The sequence below is a fragment of the Trematomus bernacchii genome, unplaced genomic scaffold (assembly GCF_902827165.1).
Source record: "Trematomus bernacchii unplaced genomic scaffold, fTreBer1.1, whole genome shotgun sequence".
Lineage (NCBI taxonomy): Eukaryota > Metazoa > Chordata > Actinopteri > Perciformes > Nototheniidae > Trematomus > Trematomus bernacchii.
In genome coordinates this window covers 8,948,373-8,957,520 of record NW_022987739.1, presented here as the reverse complement: position 1 = coordinate 8,957,520, position 9,148 = coordinate 8,948,373, and positions in this window count along the sequence as shown.

The window sequence follows — 9,148 nt, the reverse complement described above, 5'->3', positions numbered from 1 at the left end:
TGAGGCTCTGAGAAGATCTTTGCCATTGCAGTGTGAGGGCCATCTGTCTCTATCGAACCCTCAGCCAGCGCTGCTACCTCTGAACCAATGGGTGCAGAAAAGCCAGGCAGGATTTATGGTGGACAATATACGGAGCCTGGCCGACTGCTCTGAAAGGAAATAAAAGAAGACAGATTTTCAGGCATTTGAGGAGGTGGTGCTGCTAAAGTTGTGCTGTCAGCAGGATGGAGGTGGAGCACTGGCAAGCTGCTGTTCCTGGCTAAAAAATGTTCAGACAAAGTGATCAATAGATCTTTGATAAGGCTTAACACGCCCTGGCATGTGGTTGTTCTTTCAAGTTGTGCATCGGCCAAGCACTCGTGTCAGCAAGGGCACGCATCAGTGAGCGGACCCTGCTGTGAAAACAACCGGCGCACTGTATCTCTTTACAATAGACCCATGAAACAATGTAGACAACGAATACTTAATTATTGATTAGCAGCTTCTCACTATGGTTGACAAATACGTGATATAAAGGTCATGTAATTTAGTGTGAGCAAATCAGAATTTGATAATTTTTCAAAAAGTGATAACCTAAGTTAACTGTCCATTTTCCGATAAATCAGATTATCTAAGTTTAAAATGTTAAGGTATTCCACACTTCTTTGAAAGGTTCTTGTTCAGTCATAAATATACGAGAAGTGCTAATAAAAAAGAGATCTATTTAAGGTCTGATAATACTTTTTCTAAGGCTTTATAAAGGACACTTGAATTGTGCAGCAGCATATAATATCATGAAACAAAACAAAGCACTTTGCTGTATTTCACATTGTTTTACAGTTTAAACTAACTGTGTCAGTCCACATTTGTTCTGTGTTTTATCTGGATGTATTTCGGCATCATGACGCCAGCATAATTTCCACTGCCAGCTCCAGTGTCTGTTTCTGATCATTTGACTAAGTTAGTCAAATTATCCACCACCCTGACGTCAGGACAAATTAGATGACCGAATAAGGAGAGTTTTAAAGACCAGTTCTGTTGTAAAATTACATTTCTTTAGAGTGATAGCGGTAATCTGAGGTTCAATTATATAATGTATGTCGCTCACTGTAATTTGGATGCAATGTTTTTCCAACATTCTCGACGGTAATGTACAAGAAATGCTGTGCGAATGGAAATGCATACGAGTGTTCACTTCTCCGCTGCACATACTGTATATAGCACAGGTTGCAAGGCACCGTAAGCCTCTGTTGTGAAGCGTTCCTGATGTATGGGTCTCTCTGGAGTATTTAAATCCAGCTGAGATGACTGATGACCGCGGCTGCCACAGAAGCCACACTGACATGTCCTTCTTGGTTTAAGCCAGCGTTGCAGGCCTTTGTAAAAGCAAAGATTTGGTAAATAAGTGCAGTGAAGCATTGAAGATAAATTGTTCCTCTCACCCAAATTCATTTATCTCTCTAGCCAATGATTTATTTAATTCATTTTCTACAAAAAGGGGCATAATACCATTGTGAGCAGCCACTGTGCATTTTCACATCGATGATGCCCACCAACTAGGCCAAGAATTTCCCTTAGATTTAACTCATCATTTTCCGGGCATGGAAACTATGTATTTTATATACATGTGTCAAGACTTTATTAAGGCACCATTAAAGGGGAAATCTGCGGTGAGTTCCTCAGAGATATTTAGTCTCTCTTTACCAATACTTAAAGTGTACTTTGACAAAAATCAGCTTTTGTTTTAAGTGATTGCCATTTTAGCAACCCTCCCTTGCCGGCAGACTTAAATAAACATATCACTACAACATTTGGCCTCAATTGTCCCCCCCCCCCCCCCCCCCCCCCCCTACTTATATAATTACCAGATTCTTTCCATCTAGGCCTGTTTGCAGCATTTGAACTGACAATCCCCCCCAAAAAGTCCCTCATCAGGTTTACCATATTTGAAATGGAGAAGTTGGGTCTTTCAGTCGCTCAGAGTTCAATATTGTGACTGTTAGCCCTGAGACAGTTATTCAAATTCATTCAGTGTGATTCATTTAACTCTCTGGCTAACATTGACGACATGGCACAGCATGTTGTTTCCACTGAGTCTGGGATATGTCAATTTGCTCAGGCACATAGCTTAAAATTAAACGGTTCTCATATTCCAAAATGAAACCCCTCCCTCGCCTGCCAATCAATTCATTCTGTCCCAAATAGAGGTGCCAGAAAAAACAAAAACATGGCTAATTCTAGTAAGTTCCTATATTTTAAACAAACCAATAAAGAGGAAACAGTGTTGTCAGAAAACTGTTGAATCGAACACGATTTGATAACTATTTTCTGAAACCAAATAGGGCAACCAATCAGCTCATCACCCTTCTTTAAAGGGAACGTTTGTGTGCATCACACATAACAACCACAATTAAACAATACAAACTATCTCTAGCCTTAAAATGTTTATAATAAGGTTTGTCATAAAATACCCTGGTTAGGGAAATGTCATGGTTCTGGCTAAAATAACTTGTAGGTTGCAAGGTTGAAGGACCTTTCTTGTTATAATTGAGTTATTGCAACTTGGCTTAGCTCGGGAAGGGGTCATAGTCATGGCTTGAAGAAGGTAGGAAACAGTAGAAAGCGGAAAAGTAATATCTTCTTTCCATGACCATTGACCCATACATCCACCGTGAACACAGCCCCCCACCCTCTCAGCGGACCTGTTATACAACGTGGTGTCAATCTCTAACAACGTCACTCTATTTCCTCATTTACTCCCAAAGGACAAGAGTCAGAAAATAACCACTAGAGATCTTTGTTACCTGAATGTAGACATGTTGCAATGCTGCAACCATAAATAATGCTGTTTTGTCTTTAGGTAAGGCACAGGCATCTCATTATCTTTGTGACTATGTGATGCTGGACATTCAATTATTTAACATGCATTAACAAAGACACAAAAACGTACTGAAACCCCATCAACTCATAAACTCAGGGATGTTGTCATTTAGGGGGTGGAATTTGTAATTCAAGGGAAACTCAGATCAACAGAAGTGTCATAGAACAGATATTAAAGGAATAATGTATAGTCCAAATAATTTACAGCACTGCATCTACCCTTTATCCTCCCATAGTTCTGATAATAATCAGAAAATTATAGTTACAGACAGTTCCTTATTGCTATTGTAACTTCACAGAATAAGAAAAGGGTAATCTATCAGAAAAGGGGCGTTTAGTACAATTTAAGGGGATTATACTTATTTTGAAAGAAGATTTAACGTTGGATTAGACAGAGGACTTTTTTTCCTTCTGTTATTGAAGGCAATTTTGCCTGACTGTATCATCTGGTTTATCTGTCATAATGTGCTCATCATATATCAAATTTTTATCTGGGCCACCTTGTTGACCAGCAGGTACAGATTTTACAGAAAAAACTTGACCGCTGTTTCTATTATCAGTACCAGAATACCCAGATAGACTCCAGTTTATTCAGCTTCCAGGCTCAATTGGAAGTGCACTTAAACAGATAATGGTTCATGGAAAAATTAAGGCCAGGAAGTTCTTCAGGTTTTTGTTTGGTCTAACAGAGCAGAGACTGTTTGCAGCATGGAAATGTGGGTTGGAGGAATATCTTACAGATGTTTACTTCATTGTTCACATCTGTATGATGTGATATCGGGCATCTTGTGTACTGAAAGAGATGTTTCAGTCTACCACCTCTGAAGCAACATGTGCTCCCTAACCAGCCTCGGATCAGATTCCAGCTGTTTGATGTCCTGTGTCTCCTTTGCTTTTTAAATCTTCAAACAGATAAGATAAAATGCAAAACATGTGCCTACCACAAAAATATATGGACACAAAAAAGTTTTTCTGATAAATAGCACACATTAAAGCACATTCAACATCCTGTGTCCAAATGAAACATACATTATCTATTTCAGATAAATTCAGCCATATGGCCTCCAAATGTTGTTTTAATGTATCTAAAACATTTGAATGGCATGCTGACAAGACATTAAGTGAGTAAGCGAGTAAGATTAATATGAAAGAAATACAATTAAATACTTTAAGGCAAGATTGTAGTTTGTGTTGTTGAAATATGTTGACATATTTTGTCACCTTGACAAATATATATGGTGATAACAGGAAAGCATTATGACTGTAGGTCTGTCTCCTAAATTGGTCATAAGAGTTGCACATATTCTGTATTAGAACAGATTTACACCGGAGAAATACAATTTCTCCAGTTATTGATATTATATAAAAAGGACATGCTGTGGAATGTAACCAAGCAAAACAATCAGATAACGTCCAATTTAAAATCATGTACAATTTTCTATCGGCTAAGTACACTTCTCACTGTAGTTACTGTGCACCCACCTGTTATTGTGACACTATCACAGAGTCCAGCGGTCTGCATCAGGTACGCTTCATAACAAATTCAAAACACTTTCCCAGGCAGTTGTAGCCTGAGGCTCTCAAGGTTTGTCTTTGTAACAATTTGATAATACTGGTCACACTGCATTGTGTGTCCTTGAGCTGCAACAAGGACGAGAGATTTGTTTTTGAGGTCCATACAGACGCAGAGAAAGAAACAAATTGTGAATCCAGGTAGCAGAAAGTCACCGCTATTGTTTTGAATGACAAGGTTGACAATTCTCAGAGTGCATTATTAAATATTACTTTTGAAGGAAGTGAAAGAGCAATGGAACAAGCCATTTGTTAAAGTAGGGGTTAGGAAATATATATGAAGGTAACAATAGATGTGTTTAATATAATCAGCTGTCATTCTGCGTGCAGGAGAAATGATTCATACCACCATACAAAATTCAATGAAATGTTATTGGCTATATGAAATTCTAATACACATGCATAATATGTAATAGTTTCTGCATCGTAGCCTACTTATTGTGTTTGTGTGCACAGAATAATTCCTTTGTTAACCCTTTCACTATCTGCTACTAGACCTGTTATCATGGTAACTGATGACTTGCTGAATCCACTAAGTAAGCAGCTTAGGGAGAAGAGCATGCCTACGGTATCTGTAATCCACTTATCAATCAGAAATTGGATTAATCTTCAACAACAAAACAAAAACACATAGTGGAGCGCGCTGAAAATGACAACGGTGCTGCACATGTATTGTCTGAAAGTTATTAAGCTTCTGAAATGAGAGAACATTTTTCATATACTCCCACATCCTCTCGCCCACTACTTGTAGCTCATCTTAGCTTTAAGAAGAAACTTCAACACTTTTCTTTTCCTCTGGCGAGTATTTCATTATCATACACTTCTCAAGTGTACACAAACCTTAAGTGCTACTTTTATTTTTCTTCTCTATTGTTGTCGCTAGCTGTCCTTATTGTTATGGTGGATAATTATGATTTTGTTTTGAAGGTTTTTAATTAATGAAGATTATTTTACAAAACAGTATTGTTAATTTTGCATCAGACACAGCAAGTCAAATTGTAGTTGTAGATTTTCAGTTTGAACTTCCCAGTTATAACTGTCAAAGTCAAAGTACCACAACTATTTATCTCAACATTTTTTTTTAATAATAATAGTCTAGTCTTGAATTCAAATATTCTGATTCATTGATTCTGAATTCCTACCATCCACACAATGAGAAATCAGGTATAGACAGACAGTTGTTTTGCAAATCCAACAATTGCATTCATTTTCTAATTTGAATCAGCACACACGTTCAGAATGAAACATTCTGTCTGAATTATGTTTCAGAATAATGGGAAAACATGAATTAACATATTTGCCAAGTAACAAAATGCTGTTGCTAAGAAATCTGCTGAATTTCCACAGTTGTTTTCCTGACAAAATTCCATTTTGTAATATAAATGCCACTCATAGCAACCACAGAATTAATAAACCTTTTTTTCTGAATGTGGGTTTAGGTATTCAATGTGGGTTTAGGTATTCACGAAAGTTTGTAAACGCCTAAAACAACAGAACTATATTTCTCTCTGCAGCAACTTCTCCTAAAGTTTGGTCAATCCTCTCTAAAGTCTGGGTAGGTGTTATCTACTGTACTTTATCCAGCAATATCTACTTATCCACCTAGAGTGCAGTGCCAAAAAATCAATGTGGCTGAGAGCAGTTGTGAGGGTTGATCACCTCGACCGGAGACTTGTTCTCAATCAATGAGTTTGATGTTGGTTCAGTTGCTGGGAACGATTGATTGGTGGGAGACGTAATTGGTCTCATTTGACACTGAAGCGGGTTCAATTCAGAGAGCTGGATGCAGGTTGAGGCGTGGATCATGTGTGCTCTTGAGTCCCGGAGAAATAAACACAGCCTTCCTCCTGAGTGAAGGACAGACCCTAGGAACTCGCCCTTGTAGCTTTCTACCAGTGTTTTTCTTTTGTATTTAAATGTGCTGCAAGATTGATTTGTGTCACTTAAGTACACGTGGCACAACCCTGTCTCCAGGGTTGCGTGGCATTACATCTGAGTTGTCTTGTCAAGGTAATGACAGTGATGCTCAGATATACTGAAGGATTAAGCTGGTATCTGCTTTATCAAAACGTAATCAACTCATAATGATGTAGCATGATTAAATACAGTAAATGCAATTTAAAAGGCCTTTTGTATGTATTGAAAGACAAGGTTTTACATATTAGTCTAGTTACACTGATGTGGGTTTTTATTGAAAAAAACTTCAATTAATAGTTCAAACATTTTTTTTTTTTAAATATATCTATATGTATTGTAAGATGTAAAGCATTCCTTTAAAAATTATATATACATATATTAATATAATGTGCATTACAGCATTACTTTGGATTATGAATACATGTTTGTGATTCAGCAACTGTCTTAAATTTGTCCTTTGTTTTAATCATCTAAATGAAGCGTCAGTGGTTTTATTAGCAAAGGTCAGAGTTAAATATTGGATTGTGAGAGGACACAGTAATTATGATAGTGAGTAATGGCAGACTAATGCGAATTTGGACCTCCTCACAAAATGGTCTCTGACTTCAAAAGAGCCCATGATCTTGTCTTTTGCTGAGCTCAATTTGTCAAACAAAGCAAATAAGAGTGGAAAGTCAAGGTGGATTACATATGAAAAAGTTGAGATGCAATTAACCTAGGATTCAACATTAGCCTGACTTTATGGAAATTATAAGCATAACACTTTGTTGAAAGACAAGGGTCTTTTTTAGACAAATAAAGACCCAACAAATAATGCCAAAAGAAAAGAGAAAGCGTGTAAATACATTCGAGATGCAAGCTCAAACGGTTTTTAAATAATTTGTCAAATAATTTGGGTAGTGCAGACTAATAGAAGATACTCTAAACCAAATGCAGTCCAATAATTGTGTCAGGATGTCAACCATTTTGTGCTAAGTGCAGTTTCCCGGTTGTTGAGCACATTTAGTTGCACCTTGAATTGGTCTTTGTAGGAGTTTTCGTAAAATGTCTCAAATCTTTGTGCTTTGAGTGCAACTTCTACAATGGCTTGGTAATTTTCTTTCTAATTCCCTCTGTCCTCAGGCAATGAATGTTTGTACGTGCGTAGCCTTCTTCCTCCCTCTGCCTCTCTTAGTGTCTCTCTCCCTCTAAACTCTCTCTCTTCCTTCTCCCTCTCTGTGCACATATCCAGCTAATTAAACAAAGCACACGATTTGATTAAACGAGTAAATTGTGCTAGTCTGTGTTTGCGATAATTAGGATAAGCCAGAGTTTCCTTAAGAACATTAACTGGGATGGATGTTTCATCCCCAACTTAGAATAGCTGTGCCTCGACGACACAAGAGGATACGGTGTGACAGAAAGAGAGAAAGAACATCAAGACTAAATCTGTTTAATAATCTCGGACGCAGATGGCCCAGCGATGCCATTTGGTGGAGATCAGGATTCTAAATAATGTATGTGCACAATATGTATGTGCTTTGGGTTGGGATGGCCTTGGGAAGGACTTCATGTTGAGTTAATCAGATAGTCTTGCCCGCCTTTACAATATTGTGACATGAATTTAAGTGTAATAGTACATGATATAGCCAATAAGCAATGTGTGAAGAAGTATAAAGAAACATGACTTAATTGAAATCTGAGAGACTGACAGCGGGCATTTTGCTGCCTAGTGAGCATTACTACTTGTAATACTTTAAGTACAAAATATTAAAATGTTTCTATTTGTTTTTCTGCAGTGTGATGCTTCTTCTTTTTCTCTTTATCACATTATTATTACTAAGACTAAGCAGCCTTTTAATAATGTATGACGTAAAGGCGGCGCTAGTGTTATTGTGTAAAAAGAATATTGTTTTTTACTGAATCGTAGTTGAGGGTTGACAGTAGGTGAAGAGTCCAGGGGTTCTCTAGAAAAGTATTTAAAATAATTAAAATAAATGAAACATCTTTCTGAAGTGGTTCTATTATCTCCCAAACCCTGAACCTGATAAAGAGGTTGGATAACTGAATGGATGAAGGGCTAATCATTTCAATAGCTTGTTAGATCTTTTGTTTTGCATTATACTTACAAAAAATAATAATAACTGATAGAAAATCAAGGACTTTCATCAAGTTTAATCACCTTCTCTTCAGTAACTTTACCAATTCAAACCTACAGTTTTGTGCAAACACATTTTGTCTCATTTATCTGTGTGGGTGGAAAAACGAATTACTTTTACAAGTATGTGATGAATGAGACGTATTGGGACATTGTTATTAAACACAACCATTTCTGTTCAGAGCCACTTTGTTTTCTGGGCTGCAGAGCAAAAGTTAGAACGAGAAGTACAGACAGTATTTCCACCCTACACAAGTATGGTTCACATTGGCTTCACTACCTTATTGTCTGGGGTCCTTAAACCCTAATTCTGTATCAGTAAAAACAAAATAACTGCAACAATTAACTTCAAATGTTTTTTTAATGTTTTTTCTTAATATGTAGAAATTAACTCTTTCAATTAACAATGAGTAGCAGCACAACACATTGATATTACAGCAAAAAAACACATCTAATCCCCAAAAACTACAAATGAACAAAGATACGGTTTATCCTTGTGTTTGCCACAGTCATTTACAGACCGAGTATGGTATACTACATACTGGTGTAACTTATGTAGAGATCTGTAAAAGGTCACATATGTCTAAAATGAAGAATGTGAACACCTATTAAGTTTCACAGCTGGGCTCCATGAAACCCTCAGAATGTCTGGACAGAGGTTGT